Source organism: Canis aureus, chromosome 2 (genome assembly GCF_053574225.1).
Source record: "Canis aureus isolate CA01 chromosome 2, VMU_Caureus_v.1.0, whole genome shotgun sequence".
Lineage (NCBI taxonomy): Eukaryota > Metazoa > Chordata > Mammalia > Carnivora > Canidae > Canis > Canis aureus.
Window position 1 is genome coordinate 88,481,795 of NC_135612.1, and position 23,170 is coordinate 88,504,964.

Below are 23,170 nucleotides of genomic sequence, written 5' to 3' on the forward strand. Positions count from 1 at the left end.
GCTCTGACTGTTGCTACTGCTATGGCCACCATCTCTTCTGGGACCGTGGCTACTGCTGCTGTCTCCACCGTTGTGATGAGTACTAGCATCGCCACAACTACTACCCTGGCCGCTACCTCTCCTGCCCCCAGCAGCCCTTCCCTGGGTATGGTCGATAACACTCACATCGGCCTGCGTGATGATGTTTGATGTGCAGCATTGTCTTAAAACCATACGCCATTTCCATCAAGAAACTGGTATCACACTGTTGTTCTCAAGAACGAGGAGACTAGGCCAGAGGTTAGGAATTCAGGGAGTGGGATGATAGGTTGGGGAGCCTGGGTGGTCAACCGCCCTCGAATGCTGCCCCCAAAGGCTGGCCTGCATGGCAGCTCAGGGCTCACCCCCTCTACCACCCTGGTTTATCCCCAACCTCGTGTAACGTGCTGTCTGATTTTGGGAGGAACGGGGGATGTAGGGATCCCCGGGTGGTTCAGAGGTTTAGCACCTGCCTTCAGCCCAGGGCGTGATCCTGGAGACCTGGGATCGGGTCCCACATCGGGCTCCCTGCATGAAGCCTGCTCTTCCCTCTGCCTGTGTCAGCCTCTTTCTCTGTCTCTCATGAATAAATAAGGTCTTTAAAAAAAAGAAAAAAAAAAGGGATATAAAGAGGCATTTTTGCTTTATTGCTGGGGGAAAAGGTGCTGGTGATAGAGTTGCAGCATAGAGAGGGTGGGTGGCGGGGAGTCATCCGGGCCTCCGCAGAGGTTGTGTGCCTTTGGGCAATCACTTCCTCTGTCTGCACTCCCACTTCTCTTTGGCCAAAGGGATTCGTAAAGCCTCCTTCTGCTCTGGTATCTCCTAGTAGGGAGTGTGGAGGGATGAGGCCGTCCTCAGGATGCCCATGTTGGGAGCAGCTTCTCAGTGTATCTGGTTTTGAAAACACTTAAAAATGTAAAATTGAACAGAAATCAAAATGGCTGCACTAAGGCTTCACGAAGCTCCGTTAAGTAACCTCTTTTCTCTCTTCTGCAAACCTCCCCGCCTCCCTTCTTAGCCTTTTGTTTCAGGAACCTGATACCATCCTAAAGACATGACAAAAGAGGCTGGCAGCAAGTGCACAATTCCTGTCAAAACCAGCTAGATCTGTATTTTCCCATAAAGCACCCCCCGCCCCCCGACCCCCAGCCCCTTCTTGAGGGGGAAGGGCTTGCAGAGCTTTGAAGGCCAGAGTGGGCTGCAGCCTCCTTTGCCTGGCAAAATAACAAAGCTCTTTGTTCCTCTTTATCCCAAACTGTCTTTGAGTCTGTTTTGGCTCTGGAGCAAAGTTTGGCGACCAAGGGACCCTGTGCACGATCCCCCATCGAGACTCTGTGGCTTGAGCAGAGGCTCCCAGGGTGGTTTCTGCGCCAGCTCTCCCTTGGGCACGGCCTAGGGTGGAAAACGCGCTGTGGAGGCCAGATTGCTGGTGGTTGGGTTTCCCAGTGGGGCATATGGTTTCCCAGTGGGGTGGATGGTTTCCCAGTTTGACCTCTGGTGGGAAACTAACCAGGACTTGGAGGAGCCCCTGGGAGGCACCTGCTGATGTCTGTTTGACCTCGAGGACCTCCCTGTTCTAGGCCTTGTGGCTGCCCAGATGCTGAGTCACAGGGAATGTCTTTCAAGAAAGAAGGAACATAGTGAAAGGAGAGCATTGAGATTCCTCTGCCATAATTGGGAAAGTCCCCCGGTGCGTGTACTGAATCTTGCTTATAGTTTGGGAGAAGCAATCTCCACTGTTTGATGATTCTTGAACCCTGGAAGACAAAGCAAATGAAGACATGTTGACTTTGAGTGTAATGAACCCTTTTAATCCAAATTGTGGTCAGGCCTCTGTACCATCACCCCGAGCAGCCCTTCCTCTGCCACAGGGAGAAAAAATACTAGGTTTGAGACTGTTTCTCTGGGGACTCCTGGGTGGCTTGGTCAGTTAAGCATCTGCCTTTGGCTTAGGTCATGACCTCAGGGTCTTAGGGCTCCCTGCTCAGCTAGGAGTCTGTTTCTCCCTCTGCCCTCCTTCTGCTATTTCACTCTCTTGTGCTTTCTCAAATAAATAAAATCATAAAAAAAAAATACTGTTTCTCTGGAACATCTCTGTCCTTTGTTGCAAGGTCGAGGAGTGGAAGGGAGGGTGCAATCAATAAGAGAGACCCCCAAGTTATGACTCTACAAATGGGAATGGGTCTCCCCATTAAAGACCCAACAGGGCACCCAATTCAGATGGGGCCCACCTGATGTAGGGGTAAGGCAATTTTTGGTGTGCCAACTGCCTGTTGGAGTGAATGGACAAGTCCAGCTGGCTGCTTATTATTGGACCTATAGTCCATTTTCTACCTTGGATTCATTAAATTGGAAATCTCAAAACCCTTCATGTTAAGATGACCCTAGGGAAAAAAAAATAGCTGAACACACCAATTTAGACACCAAGGCCCTTGAGAATACATAGCTGATCAATATGTCCTTCATTAGGCAGAGTGCTCCTGACACCAGGCAAAAGCTATTAAAGTGGAGGGTGCCGTGACTCTGAGTTTGGCCCATTTGGTGCAGATTGCTTACAAGACTTAGAATGCTGAGGAAGAACAAAAGGCGAAGCTGATTCAGGTTTTGCTTCTGACACCTGGTAAAGGAGACATCAACACAAAGGGCAAGTCAGGACATCTCAGGTTGAGCAAAGACCAATTATAAAGAAGAAGGGCGTTGGAAGTGAGGTTGCCCGAAGTTTTCTAGACTGGAAATGGAAGGCCAGGCTGAAAGGTCTGGGAAACAGATGGTCACTCAAAGTGAAGGATGGGACAAGGATAGTGGATGAAGGGACCTGGGGCTTCCAACCAGGTCAATGGCCTCCACAAGCATGGCCCTACAGAAGCCCTGGTGCAATAGCAAATGGGGTCCTGGTTAGTGAACATCTTGGTGGATACCAGAGTAAGCTACTTGGTAATAAATAGTAAACTGGCTTCATTAAGCCCTTGACCTTGTCTGTGGCAGATGTCGCTGGCCAGCTCTCTGTTAAAACCACTGGAATATAAATTTAGGTGAACAGAAGTTGGGTCATAGCTTTTTTTTAATACATACCTGACTATCCAATTCCTCTTTTGGGGCAAGATCTTGTATGCAAATTAGCTGCTCAAATAACTTTTCTCAGCTGAGAAATGCCAATGGTGGCTCTAAGTTCCATGTGAAAATGCCTTATGGCTCCAGCTACTGCTGCTGAGTGAAGAAGACAAAGGAAGAAGGTCGAGGACCACCTGAGATCTAGAACAAGTGAGTACCAGTGTTTAGGCAGATGGGATATCTGGGCAAGCCCAGTCAGCCACCCCAACAGTAGTTTTGTTAAAAGAAAGAGCTAAATGGCCTTGTGTTAGAGTTTCCTTTAAAGTAGGGAACAATAGAAGCCATGAAACAGATTCTCAATCGGTTTTCACAACGTGGACTGATTCATCCCCGTCAGTCTCCCTGTACCACTCCCATTCTACCAGTGAGGAGGCCCCATTCGGAGGAGTATCACTTCATTTAAGATTTAAGGGCTTATCCACGAGATAGTACAGGATATCCATCCTACAGGATTCACACCATATACTCTATTGACTTCTGGCTATGCCAGGAGACTGTGGATGGTTTACAGTGTTGGACTTCAGAGATGGATGCTTTCTTGGCGTGTCTGGGTGGCTCAGTGGTTGAGTGTCTGCCTTCGGCTCAGACACTGTGTGATCCTGGAGTCCTGGGATTGAGTCCCCCATCGGGCTCCCTGCATGGAGCCTGCTTCTCCCTCTGCCTGTGTCTCTGTCTCTCTCTCTCTCTCTGTGTGTGTCTCTCATGAATAAATAAATGGAATCTTTAAAAAAATAAAAGGTGGATGCCTTCCTTCGTATTCCTTTTGAAGACAAGTCTCAATTGTGTTCAGTTTTGAATGGCAAGACCCAGAGATGGGGGGTTATCACCCAGCATTGTTGGACTGTGTCCCCTCAGGGCTTCAAAAATTCGCATTAGTTCAGCCCAATGTTATATATGTGCCTCCCCAAGTATCAGTTTTATAAGAGCAAAAGAGGGGAGGGGCTATCGGTTGGCCACAGGCCAAATGGGAAAAGAGCAAGCCCCTCTTTCGGATCACCCAGATGTCACCGAGAGCTCTTCAAATCTGGACAGTCTGCTGCTTTCTCCTTCAAATGAGTCTCTGTCTTTCGTAATTGTTTGGAAGTTTGAAACTGTCTACTCCAGTGGGCTTGATTTATCTGACCAGCGATTGGCACAGGCTGATTGGAGCTTGTTCACCGATGGCAGTCGCTTTCTTGATCACGGACAGTGCTGAGCAGGATATGCTGTGAGGAGTGGCTAGCGAGTTATGGGAGCAAGAGCACTTCCCTTGGGCACATCAGCATGAAAGGCTGAATTGATAGCCCTCTAGGACATAATACCCAGGTATGGACTCTCCTTCTCTCCGGAGTGATAATGGACCCTCTTTCATTGCAGGAGCAACTCAACAAGGGAAGAAGGCCTTGGGTATGAAATGGAAATTACATGCACCATGGAGACCCCAGTCTACGGGAAAAATAGGGAAAATGAATCCTACTTTAAGAAGGACAGTTGCAAAACCATGCCAGGAAACACCCCTGAAATGGGATCAGGTCCTACCAATTGCCCTTCTCTGCATTGGGGTGGTCCCAGAGGTGGGCTCCAATGAAGCCCTTGTGAAATTCCGTATGGTAGACCATTCCTAGCTCTCCAAGATAGGGGAGAGGATATGCATTAGGTTCAGAAAATGAAACTAAGGCAGAATGTTTGATAGTTGAATCAGTTCTTAACTATTCATGAGTTTGTTTTTCTCAGAAAACCACCTCAACTGGAAGCACGACTGTACCCTTTTAAGGCTGGCCACTAAGGTGCTACTCAAGACTTAGAAAGAAGAGGGCCCATATTAACAGTTGGAAGAGAAGTGAAAAGGACCTTAGAGTGTTCTCTTGATAACCCAAACTGTCCCTCAACAGTTGGGATATTGTCAAATATCCCTCAAATTGTCAGGAATTACACCTTGGGTGCACCATACTTAAGTGTCCTACACCAAATATTAAGTCAGATGACCAATCCCAAAGGGAAATTCAACCTTTAGGAGATTCAAGATACATATTTAAGAAAAAAGAAAAATGAGTGTGCAATGTTATTTATGCTTTGCCTTATACTGGCCTTCCCTGTGGGATGGAGAGATAATGTCCTAGTTCACATTGCTCAGACCTTGGCTCATCTACACAGGTCGTTGAGTGATTTGCCTTCCAAGGGCAGAGTCTATTCTGGATGGCCATGACCCATTCATACATCCAGTAAAGAATTTTTCCCAAGTCCATAATGGACACCGACCTACTACTGAGGTTTTCCCAATCCCAAGCAGTGATGTGTAGGGTCAGAAAAATCCATTATCCTCATAAAAGCAACTCAGAATCTTGTGGCCTTAGATTATATGTTGGCCAAGCAAGAGGATATCTGTGCCATTGCAAATACATCCTACTGTACACATACAAATATCTCTTGCTGCTTTGAGAGTAGTGCAGAAAAAAATTGGCAACAGGGCACCTGGTTGCAACAATCTCTAAGTCACCAAACTTCTCCTTTGGAGGGAATGGGCACAGGTCTCACTGACTGGCTCTCAGGTCTTTTCTCATGGATCTCAGATGGACTTAAATCCATCTTCTTGGGCATTTTTTGTTTGTTTGTTTTGTTCAAACTCTTTTGTTATTGGCCCCAGGAGTGTACGCGCTGCTAAAGGTCATCGTTTGGTGTGTGCCTTATGTCTGCAAACACAGTCTATCTACCTTTAGAGTTCGGGTAATTGTGAAAAACAAGTACAAGGCTTCCATAGTAAAAATCCCTCGATGATGCCCCTGGCCTGTAGAAGTCTGCCGGACAAGTAGGACACCCCCTCCCATAGAGATGGAAGGCTCGGGGGCACCTGGGTGGCTCAGTGGTTGAGCGTCTGCCTTTGGTTCAGGTCATGATCTCGGGGTCCTGGGATCGAGTTCCCCGCAGGGAGCCTGCTTCTGCCTCTGCCTCTGCCTCTCATGAATGAATAAATAAAATCTTATAAAAAAGAAAGGGAAGGCGTGAAAGTGGGGAAATGGAATCACTTAAAAACATAAACAAAAATCACTCATGCTTCAGGGAAGCTCAATTCTAAAGTAATTATTTTCCTGTCTTCTTTTTTTTCTCTTTCTTTTCTTTCTTTCTTTCTTTCTTTCTTTCTTTCTTTCTTTCTTTCTTTCTTTCTTTCTTTCTTTCTTCCTTCCTTCCTTCCTTCCTTCCTTCCTTCCTTCTTTCTTTCTTTCTTTCTTTCTTTCTTGCTTTCTTTCTTTCTTTCTCTTTTTTTCTTTCTTGCTTTCTTTTTTCTTTTTTTTTCTTTCTTTCTTTCTTTTCCTCTCTTCTGCAAGCCTCCCCTCCTCCCTTCTCAGCCTTTTGTTTCAGGAGCTAGGTATCACCCTGAAGACAAGACAAAGGAAGCAGGTGGCAAGTTACACAATTCCTTTAAAAAAAAAAAAAAAAGATTTATTTATTCATGAGAGATGCAGAGAGAGTGGCAGAGACACAGGCAGAGGGAGAAGCAGGCTCCATGCAGGGAGCCCGACGTGGGACTTGATCCTGGGTCTCCAGGATCACGCCCTGGGTGGAAGGCAGGCGCTAAACCACTGAGCCACACGGGGATCCCACAAGTACACAATTCCTGTCCAAACAAGCTAGATCCCGTATTTCCCTATAAAACCCCCCAGTCTCTTCCTAGGGGGAGGAGGCTGGAGGCAGGGGGACCGAGAGGGGGGCTTGCAGTTTTTCCAAGGCCAGAGCCTATGGGAGCCTCCTTTGCCCAGCAAAGCAATGAAACTCTTGTTCCTCTTTATCCTAAACTCTGTCTTCACCTTATGATTTGGCCCCGAAGCATTGGGGGGAGGTGGGATTGGTTTTTGAGCACGGGTTGGGTGAGCCCAGCTTGTCTGGATCTCAGATTGGGCTGGGACAATAGACCTCTTGCCCATCGAGGAGCATTACGCATCCAAAAGAAACACGGGTCAGAATGGGTTTGGGGATGTTTACTGCTCTGAAATTGGAGACACGTTAGTCCTGGAAGGTGTTGAACCAAGTGCAAATTATATAAAAACCACGGGACTTCACAAACATCTTAATGAATATTCTTCCGGTAATGAAATTACTTTGGATAATGCATTTCTTGGATATGTTTTATGGAAGGAGGGGAAAATAAAATTGTGCCAGTTAAAAAAACAAACGAAAATGAACTGGATGAACTACTAAATATTTAAAAGCTCTAAACAGTGGTGACACTTACCTTGTGTTTTGTCTTAACATTTTAGTGGATGTTTTTCCTTCACGTCTGTTAGCCTAACTGTGTGAACATTTATACAAATAAGCACTTTATTGAGGCAGCTCACACGAGGGGGGGTTGACTTCATTTTCCTGCTCAGAAGTTTGTTTGGGGATGTGTGTGCTCTAATGCGGTGTTTGGGTTTTCTTCATTGAGAGCTTCGAAAACCTGATTGGTACCAAGTATCTCTCATACTTACAAGGTCAAAACCATCTCCTTGAGTGGTTTTCCTTGAGTGGCTTGTAATTTATGGGTTAGATAATAATAAAAGCAACCACAGTGATGATTACTGAGTGTCTATTTTCCACCAGGCACTGGGCTGAGCATTTCTTATTTAGGTCTTCCAAGATTCCTTACGAGGTAGGTAGAATTATTTTCATCCCCATGTCAGAGAGGAGGAACCTGAGGGTCCGAGGCATTCCACGAATTTCTCAAGGCCAGGGAGCCAGGACTGAGCCCTCCCTCAGGCAGAAGAATCTGGAGCCCTAGCTCCTAAGTGCTGTGCAACACTGGTATCTCCGGTGCCCTTCGGGTCCTGCAGTGTCTGGGTCACAGACCTGGGAGCGATGCTCTGCTGCTCTTCTGCAGTGTGTGGTTTGTGGTCTTGCCTGTAGATTTACCGCATCAGCTCCCTGCTGTTGGTGAAGCCGAGAGTTACAGGTTGAATGTCCGTGTCCCTCCGCCCCACAAATTTATATGTTGAAGCCCTGCCCTCCAGTGTGATGCATTTGGAGGCAGGGCCTTTGGGAGGTAGCTTAGCCGTCGATGAGGTCCTGAGGATGGGGCCCTCATGATGGTATTAGTGTCCTTCAAAGAGGAGGAAGAGAGAAACAGAACCCGGTTCTCTCTGCCGTGTGTGTACAGCAGGCGCCCAACCTCTGACACCTTGATCTTAGACTTCTCAGTCCCTGGAACCATGAAAAATAAATGCCTGTTGTGCGAGCCCCCTGCTCTGTGGTATTCTGTTTCCGCAGTCTGAGCTAAGACACCAGGGGTGAGCTCTCTCGTCCATAATATTTTCAATTAGAATGTCTCTGCCCTGTGCACCTGGCCCCACACCTGCCTCTTATCCAACTCAGCAGACCCCCTCTTTAGCAGCACCTGGCACTCTGTACCTGCCCTCTGGAACCCCTGATAGGGGCCCCAAGGTCCTCACTGCTTCCTGCATTTTTCACTTCGCCTGGGCCTGTCCCCTTCCCATCTTCATGCCTGGCAATCTTCTACTGATCAGTCGCGGTCCATCCTAAGTGTTCGTCCCGTGGGAAGCCCTCCCTGATTGACCTCCTGGATAGCACCTCCTGCTCCCTCCATGGGGCCGACACCCCAGCCTGTATCCTCAGCCCTTCTCTAGCAGTGCAGCCTTCTCAATTGCAATGACTTCTTTTTTATTGTAGCAGGAAATAAACACCGCATGAAATCACCCAACAATTTCCAGTTGTGCAGTACAAGATCATGAACCACATACATGCACACCCTTGTGCAGCAGGTTCACAGGTCCCTCCCTCCCCACAGGAGAGAAGCTCTCTCTCTACCCGATGAACAACTACTCCCCATTTTCCCTTCCTGAAGCCTCTGCAACCATCTTTCTCTTTGTTTCTATCATTTTGCCTGGTTTGGATACTTTATAAGAGGGGAATCATGCAGTATTTGTGATTTTGTGACTGGCTTATTTCACTTAGCATCATGCCCTCAAGGGTCATCTATGTTGTAACATGTGATAGGATTTTCTTCTTTTTAAGGCTGCATAATATTTCATTGTGTGTGTGTGTGTGTGATATATATATATATATATATATATCACATTTTCTTTATCCATTCACCAGTCCATGGATCTCTCTCTTTTTTTTTTTTTTTTTAGGTAAACACTTCTGTTAATAATTATATTTAGTGAGATATAATTGGCATACAACATTTAGGTATGTGCGTAACATGTAGGTTAAAGGAATACAGCGGGTTGATTTGATACGTTTATATATCGCAGATCTTACCACTGTAGCATTAGCTACTTCTGGCACATAATTGACCCTTTTTTGGTGATGAGAACTATCAAGATCTAGTCTCTTAGCAGCTTTGAGGTTTATAATGCAGAATCATCAATGACAATCACTATCTCTGAATTAGATCCCCAGGACTGACTTACCTACTGCTTGTAAACTGGTACCCTTGCAAGTGTCTGACCACTCCCCAATCTCCCTAAACCCCAATCTCTGGTACCACCATTCTACTCTCTGATTTTATAAATTTGGCTTTTTTAGATTCCACATTTAAGTGATAAAATACAGTGTTTGTCTTTCTCTGGCTTCTCTCACTTAGCATAATGCCCTCAAGTTCCATCTATGATTTGCAAATGACAGGATTTTCTTCCTCATGACTAACATTCCATTTTATGTACATGTCTGTGTGTGTGTATATATATGTATATACACACAGAGACATCTTTATCCTCTCATCTGTTGACAGATACTTTGGTTGTTTCCATGTCTTGGCTACTATGAATAATGCTGCAATAAACATGGGAGCGCCGTTATCTCTTTGACATATCCAGGGACCCATTGCAATTCATTCTGAGGCGGGCCATCTGCATGATTAAATCCACTGATGGGAATGACCATCTCTTAATCCACTTTGTATTCCAAGTTCTTGACACAGTGTCTGACACACGGGGGTGGGGGACTTGCAAAACACTTGAAAGAATTAATTTAAATTCGAGCAAACAGCAAATATTTGGGGAATAAAAAGAATGTGCTTCCAATGAAAGGAAGTGCAGATATTTTTTAAAACAATGAACAGAGCAGGGATTTGAAGAGGAATCTGGAACAAGGAAATCAAAAATTAATTTCACATTTTGCTAAGCTTTAAAATCATTCCCCAAACCGCAATGATGTAACTACTTTCATAAATACATTAATACAGTTTGGGCTAGTGTTTCCTGCCTCAAGGAAATTCCCTTGCCAAATTGAGAATTATCCTAAAGCCCCTGAGCTTATTCCCCACTCCTGACTTCAAAAGGATTGTGCACAATTCCAGACAGAAGAAAGTGGTCCTCCCAGTTCATCTCTTTCCACCATTATTTTAATGCATGCTGGAATGGGTTCAGCCTTGGAATTTAAGTGTTTCTAGAATCTCTTGTCAGCATTTTTAAAGATCTCTTTGGATATAAGTAATTCATATTAAAAATTCAAACATAATTTTCTATTCAGAAAAAAAATGAACCCTATAAAAATTCACTTCTCCAATAAGATAAAATGTCAGCATTTAGGAATTAAATGTCTGGTGCTATCTGAGATCGCTAAAGCCTTATGCTTTAATATTTTTTAAGTCCTAAAGATGGATCTACTTCAATCAGTTCATCCTCTGACTAGGGGGCATAAATGTTGTTAGAAACTTGGGTGGTCCAGAGATCTCATGGGGGTTCAAATCTCACTGATGTTCAGGGAATGAAAAGGAAGGGGAACTGACCTTTGTTGAGGATTCATTTACTATGTATCAGGAGCAGCAAGTACCCTGAGGCAGGTGTCTTGTTCCCATTTCACAGATTATAGCAAGCAAGTAAGAATCAAACCCAAACCACTCAAAATGACAAGTGCTGTGTAATCTGTAACTGACCATAGTTTAGCCTTGTAGCCTCAAAGTAACTGAACTGAGTTGTCCATCAGTAGCAAAGTTGTCTTGCTTTTCTTTTTAGGGAAGAGTGAAGTTTTGGAATGTTGGGTATAGGACCATAAAGGAAACTCTTGAAACAAATATCCTCATTGACATTTTTTTCCAATTAGTTTCAGTGTGAGACATACAGAAGCAATTTTCTTTCATTCCTTGGTTTATATATTTTTCATAGGGGCTCTGATTATGGGGTCTGTGGACTCCCAAAGGATTCTTGAATAGCCTACTGAGGTAGTAGGAACTTGGATGGCAATAATATTGTGTCTTTAATCTCACTGATCTCTGACTAAAACCAGTTTTTCATTTTGAATTTAGGCAACATCCATCTACCATGTTAGCAGACCGTGTCATCTAATATTAATATAACACTATTATTACGTATTAACATTAATATGACCTTATCATCTGTAGAAATCACAGCTATTTTCACGTTACATTACAGCTATTGAGGTTCTGAAATACTTTGTCTCTCATTATTTTACTTTTTTTTTTTTTTTTAAAGTGGGCTCCACACCCAACGTGGAGCTTGAACTCACAACCCTGAGATGAAGAGTCACATGCTCTACTGACTAAGCCACCTGGGCTCCCCTGTCTCTCACTACTTTAAAACTATGGTTGTTATCATACCTACCCTTGCCTATTGTTTAATGGAATAATAAAGAAAAGTACATTTAGTATCACAAATTTGTTGCTTTAGAATTTGGGAACTGTAGCCTTACAGGCATAAAAAGGCAGGTCTCCTAGGTCTTTGCTGTGTTTCATCCTCCTTCTCTCCCTCTGTTGTTATTCTCTTTTTGTTCTTGCATCTTCTCTTTTCATTTTCCTTCCTTCCGTTTTTTTGTTTTGTTTTGTTTTGTTTTGTTTTTTTGTTCTCTTTATTTTGGCTATTCAATGGCATAGTCATCTCCATTCAAAAAGTGGGGGTCTGGACTCCTAGCCATGTTATGTACATGGCTGGAATTGGGCATGGGGGTGGGAGTGTGATCTGCCCTCAGGAAGCAAATTATGGAGCAAGGGGAAATATGAAAGACACACCTAGAAGCCAAGTTGAGATTCAGACACACAGAGCTGAACTCAAGCTGGAGTGAGTCATGAAAGCAGAGGAGATAAAACTTAGAGAGACTGAGATAAAGCACCAGGGTCCTGACCAGGGCACAGAAGGCAAAGCTTGGACAGAAGGCTTGAAACACTTGTACCCAGCAGCGACCACTTTTTATAGGCGTTTGAGCTTTTCCAAAGCTGGGGATAGAGAGCTATCAAGAACATTTGGAAATTTTCTCTCCATATAACTTTAATGTTCTAATGAATAATTATATTTCTTTATATCTTGATGCTTTTTTTTTTTGGAAGTGTTCTGGTAATAATTATGGGAGAGTGGTGCTTACTTGCATGTTTGAGGATCGGTGAAGGTACCCACGCTGCTGTAATGGAATTAGAAAGAGGGAGAGTGAGTAGGAGGTAAGGACAGAAAGGAGAGGGGAGTCCAGATTATGTAGGAAATGCTGGATCTTATAATAAAGACTTTGGTTTTGCTCTGAGCATGTTGGGGAACTACCTGAGGATTTCAAATAGGAGTAATACTGTTGAAGGGTCTTTCTAGCTGCTATGTTAAGAAGAGGTTATAGGAGTGTAAGAAATAAAGCAGAGTGACCGCTTTGGAGTTTATTGCAATTTTCCAGGCAGGAGATGATGGTGGCTTGGATTATGCTGGGACAGAAGGGATGTGAGAAATCTTGTTGAGAGGACTTGCTGATGGGTTAGGTATGGGGTATGGCAAGAAGAAACCATCATAGACTGTACTAGGGACCTGGAACTGAGGTACAAATGGATTGAATTGCTGTAGACTTCAACAGAGAAGCTCCAAGACAGGTTTTGGGGAAAGCCTAACTCGAAAGCTCCCTAAATAATGACATATTTTCCTAGCTCCCCATCTAAATATGGAGGGTTCTCCAGAACTGCTATGTAGGAAGAATTTAGAAATCATGCTCTCCCATTCTAGGGATGGAAGTGAAGCCTGGAACTACTTTTCTTATCACATTACATGAAATTAAGAAAATAAAACCGTACACATCACAGAGTGAGAGGTTATTGGAGAGTTTGGTTAACTAAGCAATTCTTTGATACCAGCACATCCCAAAGGGAAATTTGAAGCTCCAGTTGTGGGTCTTTTGATCTTCCTGAAAGTAAACCCCCCCTCCCCACCCGCCCCTCGCTGACTTTCTTCTTAGAGTTTTTCTGAAATTTGCAGTGGCTCTTTCGCCAGAACTGGAGCTATGGAAAATGTTGCTACCTTGTAGTTTAATGACCTTGTTTGAGACCTTTGATGAAGAAAGAATCACCAGCGTATCCTCCCTTATTGGAGAGGATTTGACCTGCCAGCAGAAGCCATGCTAGCTAATTTAATAAAAGGAGTCTATTACATGTAGTCATGAAAGCGTTAGGAAGTGCAACCAGAAGACAGGGGAACCTCGAGAATTGCAGTCGTGGGAAGCTGCTGCCAACCCTGGGGTTGGAGGGTTGAAGAGAGGAGCCGGGCACCAGAGGAAGTGGGAACCAGGCATGTCTGCTCAGCGGGAACTGGGAGCACAGATTTCAAAGCTTTCTAATATCCTCACGTAGATTTTAATTTTTCCTATGGTGGTAGATGCTTTAAACAAAGAGACAACAAGAGAGGGAGCCCTAGGAAGACGATGGTCTGTTTCACCAACACTCTTGGGGTAGGACAATCTCACGTGATGGCAAGTGGCAAAGGAAGATTTTAAGAGGAGAGAGAATAGGCAATCGTGTGGGATTGTTAATTATGACAAAATAAAAATAAAACAGAGGTGAGGCAGTAATCCCCTAGCAACACACATTCTTAAATTCAGCTTTACTTTCTGATATTCTAGACCATGGCTAGAAGTTCTCACTAAATAATCATTTGCTTTTTCGTCACCAGTTGTTACTGGAGTTATGATAAGCAAAACTCTTTGTTTCTCTTTCACATTAAAGTCGCCGCTTTTGCATCTAAAAGAAAACCTACCCTGGACAATGCAAATGATATTAGTTCTTCTGCAAGCATCACAATCTAGGAAGATTTGTTGGATAAAATCAGGATGGAGTCTGGCATTCAGAGATTGACAAGTCGTATTTTGCAGAATCATTTCTTGTGGATATTTCTTTCTTTGTTTCTTTCTTTTCTTTTTAAAGCAATACTTTAAGGAGATACTAAAGTCAAACTTTGATAATTCAAAATTCAACTCCATGATTTGTAATTGTTGTAGACAAGCCAGATTTGATCTGCCGTCTGCAAGTCTAAAGTTTATAATGCATGTAATTTGATTTTCTTTCTCTAGAGATACTTTTTCTATCTGATCTGAGTCTTTATCAGCTTAAGCAAAGTGAAAATTTCCATAAAAGTTATTGTGAAGAAACCTTTACCTTTAAAGAGACTGTTAGAAACTGTTGCTAATTTTAAAAGATATTTGTAGCATGACTCGTTGGGCTTCAAGTATAAATTCTGGAAAGGTTCCTAATTTTCAATTTTACATTTTATCATACGAATTTCCTTTTGTGTATTCTCTGACATGTCCGTGATATTTCCCACATTAAATATTCGAAAATTCGTCAAACTGAAAGTCATTTTCAGATTTTCAAATTTGTTTTTGAAATTAATTTTTAATTCAAAAATTTTTAATTTTTCATTAAATTTTTAATTTTTAATTTTTTTTTCAAATTTGTATTCTAGAAATATTTATGCCTCAGCATGTCAATTGACTGTTTTAATAATTAAAATGCTTCAAACTGCTCAGTATTAAAACTTCTCAATACAGCAAGCGCTTTATACTTTTCACATTTTGCTTTCGTGTATGTTATCACAAGAGTCCTATGGGAAGGTTCAGAAGTGAGAACATTGCAGCTCAGAGGGGACAGGTGACAGCTGTTGTTGGGAGAGTGGTGTGAACACGGGTGGTTGGTGTGGAGTCTCTGTCTCTTTAAAGATACCTGTGTACACAGCCTACTGGAGTGAGCGGTGGAATAGAGGTTCAGGAAAAACTAGCTTTATTACATTTACCATCCCATACTTGGCACATTGTCCGATTCTAGGGGACACACACATAAAAATAGGGGAATTGCCTTGAGTCTCATAAGAAGATTCTTTACTATGTTTCAGAAGTAGATAAAATAATAGTTTTTAAAGCAGCAAAATGAGCCCGATTTACCTGTCCTGTTAATTCTGAAGGTTGTCACTTATGAAGTTGGGGTTGAGAAATTTATGAAATAAGTGAATGCATAAGTAGACATAGAATAAGAAGCCTAAGTGCTTTGAATCATGATTTAATCTGAAAAGGCAATATTATCTTTTTTCCTTAGAAGGCACTCTTGGTTGGGGTGACTGCTAAGTCCCCCTGGTTCCCATGAAGTCCGGTTCTCCGCAGGCCCAAATAGGCGTCCTCTCTGCTCTGATTCTGGCAGAGGGATTTCTTTCTCTCTACATTCTTCCCTTCCTTAATCCCCCGATTTCTGGGCATCCCCATTTGCAGTGGAATTGCAGTTTCTGGTTGGTACAGTCTAAAAACATGTATTGACATCTAGTCCTGGGTCAGACACCACGCGTGGGGATAACAGAGAACAGGGCACATCCCCTGCCCTTGGAAATTCAGAGGAATCCTCCACGGAACCCAGTCGCTTTGTCATTATGGCAACAGCTGCTTTCCTCTCCATCATCTCCTGCATTTCTCACAGTGTCTTTGAAGGTGGATACTAAGATTTTAGTAGCAGGTTAGTCCTCTGGGGAAATATGCTTAGCGTCTCTCAGAGATAAGGGGGCGTCTACCTGAGTGTGCCCTGACTCTGGTTTCTGAGGTGGCGGTGGTGGTGGCGGTGCTTCCACGTGGGTCCGCAGAAAGCCATCCTCTCCTCTTAGGAAATCTCACCCTCCCCCTGCCTTCACGGCTTCTGTAATCAGCACCCTAGGGAAAGAAGGTTGCACCCCCCTCCCCTTCCCGTGGACAGTGTCATAAAAATGAGCATGGGGTGGCTTTTGTCAACCCCAGCGGCTGCAAAGGCAGACAGAGAACCGGGCATCTCGTAGGCTCCGTGGCAGCTGCAGTTGTGAATGTAATTCATTGCCACCAGCACGATGCCCTCCCCCGAGATTTGGAAGGTGGGGTGAGGTCCCCGCCCACAGCTGCTCTCTTCTGCCACCAAGCACAGCCACCACGTACTGGCCTTGGCCTCGCGGTGTTCAGAGTCACCAACCCCGGGGGACGGCGAGAGGCAGGGTAGGCAGGACACAGTCCTAGCGCTAGGAGGCTGGTGACTGTGCAGGATCACAGCCATGACACGTTGCTAGAACAAAAAGTTCCAGCGCTGGTCACGATTTCTGCCTTTCAACAACCCAAGGGGCGGATACGACTATTACTGTTCCCATTTTATGGGCAGGGGAACTGCAGCCCAGGGAGGGCAAGTAAATTGCCTGAGTCACCCAGCTAGTAAATGGCCGAGGCAGGTTTTACTGGGCTGGCTCCAGTCTCAGGGTCTGCCCTTCTAATCTGGCTACTCTGAAGTTTTGAACATTTGAGGACTAAACACAAACTAATATCTCAATAAATTATATGTCCACAGGGTCCTTTTCTAAGAATGGAAGAATAAGAGACACCTGGTGGCTCAGTGGTTGAGCATCTGCCTTGGGCCCAGGCGGTAACCCCAGGGTCCCGGGATCAAGTCCCGCATCGGGCTCCCTGCAAGGAGCCTGCTTCTCCCTCTGCCTGTGTCTCTGCCTCTCTCTCTGTGTCTCTCAGGAATAAATAAATAAAATCTTAAAAAAAAAAAAAAAAAAAGAATGGAAGAATAATGAGAGACTCTACTCCGTAGATGCTAAGTAGCTAGGGAACACCTAGAGCTTACAGACAAAGAGTTTGAGGCCCGGATGTGCAGAGCTATGTCAAAGCTTTTACAGCTCGATATTGGGACTGAACTGCCACTGTGTGTTCTGATCAATGTGTATGTCATATTCTCTCTTTTTAAAGATTTTATTTATATATTTAGAGAGACCGAGGTGAGGGGGCAGAGGGAGAGGCAGTAAATCTGAGGCAGACTCCCCTCTGAGTGTGGAGCCTGATGGGGCTCGAATCCAGGACCCCGGGGGCAGGCCCTGAGCTGAAGTCAAGGGTCCAATGCTTACCCAGCTGAGCCTCCCAGGAGTCCCTGTATGGTGTTCTTTTGATTCTTAAATTAATATGAGAATCTGATGAAAAGAAATCTAAACACACACACATTACACCTTTAATATTTTGTATAAGATTTATTGTTATAATTGGCTTCTCAGAATTAACCTAAATGTCCTTTTGGCAGTTTGGACGCCTTCTGGTAAGTTCTCCTCCCACCTCCCCATGATGTGTATAGCCTTGGTGAAGGTCGCTCTGATGGTCCCAGCTTTTCCCCCTCCCTGTAACCACGCCGTTTGCCAGGTGACATGCGACTTAGCCGATCCTGTCTAAAAAAGGTGGACTACATTTTCTCTGTCCCTTAAATAGGAGTTTGCCCACCAAAATGTGGTGGGGGTGAAGGTGTGACAGTTCTGGCCTAGGCATAGAGACTTTGAGTATTTCTGCCTTTTCTCCTGAGTCTGTGTAAATGTAGAAAATGTTTGGGCTAGCTTGATGGAAAAGGAGAAATGCAGAAAAAAGACATGTAAAGCTGAAGCCCACCCAACAAGGGGCTAATGGTAGACATGTGAACGATTTCAGCTGATAAGAAGAGCTTCCTAGCCGACCCTGAGCTAACTCTAGATGCTTGTGTAATAAACATGTATTGCTGTAAGCCCCTGAGACTCACGTTGGTTTATTATCATTATTCTATAACTTCTAATGGCAACGGGTAACTGGCACAGTGGAATTACACATGTAAATAGTATGCCTTTGTTCTGTCCAAATTGTTGACAGTGGCCAAAAGGTAGGCCAATTGAGGACTTTAAATCTCAAGTCAGGTGAGGAAAAATGGGGAAAAATTATTTTTGTAATCATCTGTCACAGACTTCATGTTTTGTCCCCTCCCCAAATTCATGTGTTGTAATGCTAATCCCCCAAGTGATGGCTTTGGAAATGGGGCCTTGGGGAGCTGATTAAGTCATGAGGGTGGAGGCCTCATGATGAGAGTTGTGTCCTTCCAAGAAGAGATACCAGAGAGCTTGCTTCCCTCTCTCTGTACTCCTTCACGTGAGGATGCAATGAAAAGACACTTATCTATAAGAGAAGAAGTGGACCCTCCCCAGAAACTGGCCATGTTAGCATGACCTTGAACTTCCAGCCTCCAGAACTTTGAGAGATGAATGTCCATTGTCTGAACCACCCTGTCAAGAGGATTTTGTTATAGCAGCCAAGCTAAACGCGTTCATTCTAGTTGAAGGACTCAGATGAGATTGTGAAATAGTTTCTCATACCTGCCTCCAAGAATATCCCTTGGCTTCTGCCCATTTGACTCTATGAGCCACATTTACTGCCCCAATCAACTTGTTTTTCTTTGAAATTAGCCCCAGTTATTTTCTGTTTGCTGTTCTAGTTTCTATTGCTTTGTTTAAAATTACCCCAAAATTAAGTGGCTTAAGATAATTAGTTAATGAATGACTAGGGGACAGAGGCTTCAGGAATTTGAGGATGGCGTGGCTGGGTCATATTGTTTCTTGAGTCTTTCATGTAGTTGCAGTCATTCATTGGACAGTAGAACGCCTACCAGGGTCGGAAGTCCAAGATGACTTACTTGCGTGACTGGTCATTGTTGCTGGCCGTTGGCAGAGAGTTCAGCGAGGCTGCCCTCTAGAATGCCTACCTTCCGCCTTTAGGGTCAGCCCCAGGGAAACTGGTCTTCTTACATGGTAGCTGGCTTCCTTCAGAGTGAACGTCCTTAGAGAACCAGGCATGGCTCCTCCCGTGGGAATAAAGGCAACAGATGTTGGCATGTTTTGAAACTACCCTATTCTGCCCTTTGGCCACAAATTATTTTTATCCTTCCACTTGTAAAATAGGCTTACCCCTTCCCAAACCCCTCCCACAGTTTTTCCATTGGGCTTGAGGTTCAGGCTCCAGATCAAGGAGCTTATTATTTAAATCAGGTGCATGTGTAGATACGGCTTCATGGATTTGGTTACTTGACTGTAGTTTCTTTTAAGCTAAAAATGTTGGTACTAAGGGCAAGCTGTCTGCCCCTGACATACCCATGATACTTTGCTGGTACAGAGAGAGGACAATAGCAATAAACATTCTAGCCTCAAGGTAAGAGACACATAGAAGTAATGGTCCATGTTTGCTCTGAAGTCCAAAGGCATGCAAGCCTACAGTTTACTTAGGGCCTGGTTCTGCTTCCTAAAACACAACTTATATTAGTGCAATGAAAGCAATTGGCTGGAAATTTATTTCATAATGAAGAAGAGAAACAATCTTTTTTAAGAATTATAATTTTTCACTCTTTTTTGTTTTTTGCATATAAAAATTATCTCTCTACTTTCTGAAAAAAGTTGAGAATTGTCCTAAAATCAATTTGATTTGGTTTGGTTATAATGAGATGGTAAGATTGAAGTACCAGTGTATAGGTATCTTGATATCCATTTGATTTTGAGTCTTTAAAAGATTTATTTATTTATTTTGAGGGAGAGAGAGAGAGCAGCGTGTGGGTGCAGTCGGGGGAGGCAGGGTGGGAGAGAGCAGGGCTCCGCAGCCCAATGTGGAGCCCAATGCAGGGCTCCATCTCACAACCCTGAGATCATGACCTGAGCTGAAACCAAGAGTCAGCCAAGCCATCCAGGTGCCCCTGATTTTGACTTTTATTTTCATAGGATTAGTGCTGAAAACCCTAAATTATAAAGGAATAAGAGGCAAACTGAGTATTCATTGTCACGATTCTTCATTATGCTCTTTGTTATGTGAGGGTGGTTTGTCTTACAAAACACTAGATATTTCCAAGACCCTTTCTTTTGAGGTTGAGTTCATGATTTCATTTCCTTTTTCCTCAAATCAATGAGGGTTATCTTCCCAGAGTTTTCCTCATTGATGCCATATATGTTTTCAAGCAAAGTCATGAATCATTTTTCCATCTTAACAGAAGTAATTTTCAGTAGACTTTTGTAGTATTTTTGAGTGTCTGCAGACTTCTGACAAGTTGATTAGATTTTATCATTTTCAGCTTTAGCCTGCTGAAACGCTTCCTCCAGCATTGGAAAGTTTTCACAAATTTGTGATTCTCATCTCCTCTTCCAATGTGGCAAGTTGGCTGATGGAATCCACAGTTGTCCAGCAGCAGCGTCCATAAAGGTGACTACAGAGTTTCCAATTAAATGATTTATGTCGTACTTAAGTGCCCAGATAGCTGCCAGCCGAGCCAAGACATAAATGAACTCCACCCCTTCCAACTGTTCTGGGAATATGATTTACTTTTCTCATAAAAAGGTGTAACTTCCACCCAAATTTCAATCAAGTCCTTCAAGACTCATCCTGTTGTAAGCCAGGGAACATCTGTGTAGAAGATAGCTTTGTATTCCATCTCCTGGCTAAGACCACCTGAAGAGGCTGTGATTCAAAACCTAGCTCAAATGAAAGAGCCCGTTTTCAGGGCAGCAGACCGCCCTCCTAGGACTGTTGGTTGTCTGAGATTTCAGGACAAAACAAAGAAACCCCATGATGTGCACAGCTTGCTTCTTCATTAAAGCATAAAAGTAAACTAACGTCATGTGTGACAGGTGACACCCAGAGAAAGCACCAAGAATTTGTATGCCAAGGTTGTGCCCAGCCAATAAACTCTTCCTTCTCTTGGACTATCATTTGTAACCAGTTTCCAAAAGGGGCTCAAAGAGGCCATTTTTTTAAAAAAGATTTTATTTAATTATTCATGAGAGACAGAGAGAGTGTCAGAGACACAGGCAGAGGGAGGTTCCAGGCAGGGAGCCTGATGTGGGACTCGATCCTGGGTCTCCAGGATCACGACCTGGGCTGAAGGTGGCGCTAAACTGCTGAGCCACCCAGGCTGCCCAAAGAGGCAATTTTTAATAAAGATTTTATTTATTCATTTAAGAGAGAGAAAGCAAGAGAGAGAGTGCATGAGTGGAGGGGGAGGGGCAGTGGGAGAGAGAGAAGCCGACTCCCCACCGAGCAGGGAGCCCAATGTGGGACTCGATCTCAGGACCCTGGGATCAGAACCTGAGCCAGAAGTAGACCCTTCACTGACTGAGCCACCCAGGTGACCCCAAAAGCATTTTTCATCGATATATTAGGAAAAGAATAAGTTTGGTTACTGGAAGCGCTGAGAGACCAGGGTAGTTCCATCCAGTTAACGCTGCAGGAGAAAAATAAGGTGCATTGCTACCTGGAACTTATTAGAAGGGATACTGGCAGTTTGGGGGAGGATAACATTTTCTGATAGAGGCAGTATTTCAATTTTTTGAACTTGACCATTGCTAGATCATATGCTTTTATGCACTGAATTATGCGCTGCCAAATTCATATGTTGAAGTTTTGACCCTGAGTGACTCAGAATGTGACTGTGTTTGGAGATCAGGTCGTTAAAGGTATAATTAAGTTAAAGTGGGGTCATTAGGGTGAGTCCTAATCCAATATGACTGGTGTCCTTATAAGAAAATAAGTTAGGACACAGACACTAACAGAAGGAAGACCATGGGAAGGAGGAGATGGCCATCCACACGCCCAGGAAGGAGATTTCAGTATGAAACTGACCCCGCTGACACCTTGGTCTTGGACTTCTCGTCACCAGACTTATGGGAAATAGATTTCTGTTGTTTAAGCCACCTAGCCTGTGGCCCTTCCTTATGGCAGCCCCAGCAAACCAACACACGTGAATTCTCTAAGATCTTACCAATCCCATGAGGCAATTTTTTTTTTGATTGGCAATGTGATAAGCATTCTCGGAGGGTGCTTCAAAATTAGATGTTTTGGTTAAAGCAAATGCAGGTTTTGGGAAAAGTGAGTTTTCAAAGCACGGCTTCTTTTCATGAACAGGATCTACAGTTCCTGCTGTCTTGACATGAGGATCCCTGAACATGTTTCTGTAATTGTGTTGACTTGAAGACTTAAGCACACAAGTGCACCTTGTGGCCTTTGGGCCCCATCTTGCTCTGGAAGAAAGCAAAGCTGAAAGATACCCAAGCTTTATCCTACTGGCCATTTCCAATGGAAGGTAAAGGTCATCATGGTGAAAACTCAGAAAAGAGTCTAATGAGAATGGTAAGGCATGTTTTCACTAATTCTTATCAGTGATAAATTATTCTAGGCCTCATTACATAATGAATATTTTAATGAATTGTTTAGGGCCCAGTCAGTTGAGAGAAGAAGGAATAAAAGGGAGCCCAGAGAAGACACATGTGCTTTTTTTTTTTTTTAAAGATTTATTTATTTATTTTATTTTTTATTTTTTTTAAAGATTTATTTATTTATTTTATTTTTTATTTTTTTAAAGATTTTCCTCTTATTTTTTTTTTTGTAATTTTTATTTATTTATGATAGTCACAGAGAGAGAGAGAGGCAGAGACAGAAGCAGGCTCCATGCACCGGGAGCCCGACGTGGGATTCGATCCCGGGTCTCCAGGATCGCGCCCTGGGCCAAAGGCAGGCGCCAAACCGCTGCGCCACCCAGGGATCCCTATTTATTTATTTTAGAGAGAGAACACGTGTGTGGTGGGGGCGAGGGGGAAACAGAATCTTAAGCAGACTCCGAGCACAGAGCCTGACATGGGGCTCAATCTCATGACCCTGAAATCCATGACCTGAGCTGAAACCAAGAGTTGGATGCTTAACAAACTGTGCCACCAGCCGCCCCTACTTGTGCTTTTTTTTTTTTTTTTTAAATGCCCTATTCTGGAAGCAACCATGTCATTTCTGCTCACATTCTGTGGGTAAGAACGAGTCACTTGGTGACACTTATGGTGCAGGAAGTCTAGGAAAGGTCCCTGACTACACAGCCTCTTTTCAGTCACAACGCTATGTAATTGAAACGGGGTAACAGACTCTGCTGGCAAGCTGGCTGGTCTCTGCCAAAATAGCTACCACCTGCTTGTGCCGAATACTACTCTAAGCCCTTCCGTTTCATGAGCCATTAAATCATCACAGTTCATTAAGTTGGCTTAGTTCTCCTAGAATATTGATTACAAATTGG

General features: G+C 43.8%; 1 long non-coding RNA gene across 5 annotated transcripts in view; it reads right to left on the minus strand.

Moving 5' to 3' along the window:
- Positions 1 to 654: 654 nt before the first annotated feature.
- The window catches only part of LOC144303182 (uncharacterized), a 28,243-nt gene continuing 5,727 nt past the window's right edge, over positions 655 to 23,170 (minus strand). Inside the window, exons 2-6 of one of the 5 annotated variants that reach the window (XR_013370242.1) lie at positions 7,337 to 8,007; positions 3,091 to 3,270; positions 2,575 to 2,635; positions 1,529 to 1,775; positions 655 to 924 (exon numbers count right to left, since the gene is read on the minus strand). This is a non-coding gene — a long non-coding RNA (uncharacterized LOC144303182). Of the gene's footprint in view, positions 925 to 1,528; positions 2,636 to 3,090; positions 3,271 to 7,336; positions 8,008 to 23,170 lie in introns of all 5 variants that reach the window. The other 4 variants (XR_013370241.1, XR_013370244.1, XR_013370240.1 and 1 more) reach the window with 4 other exon arrangements.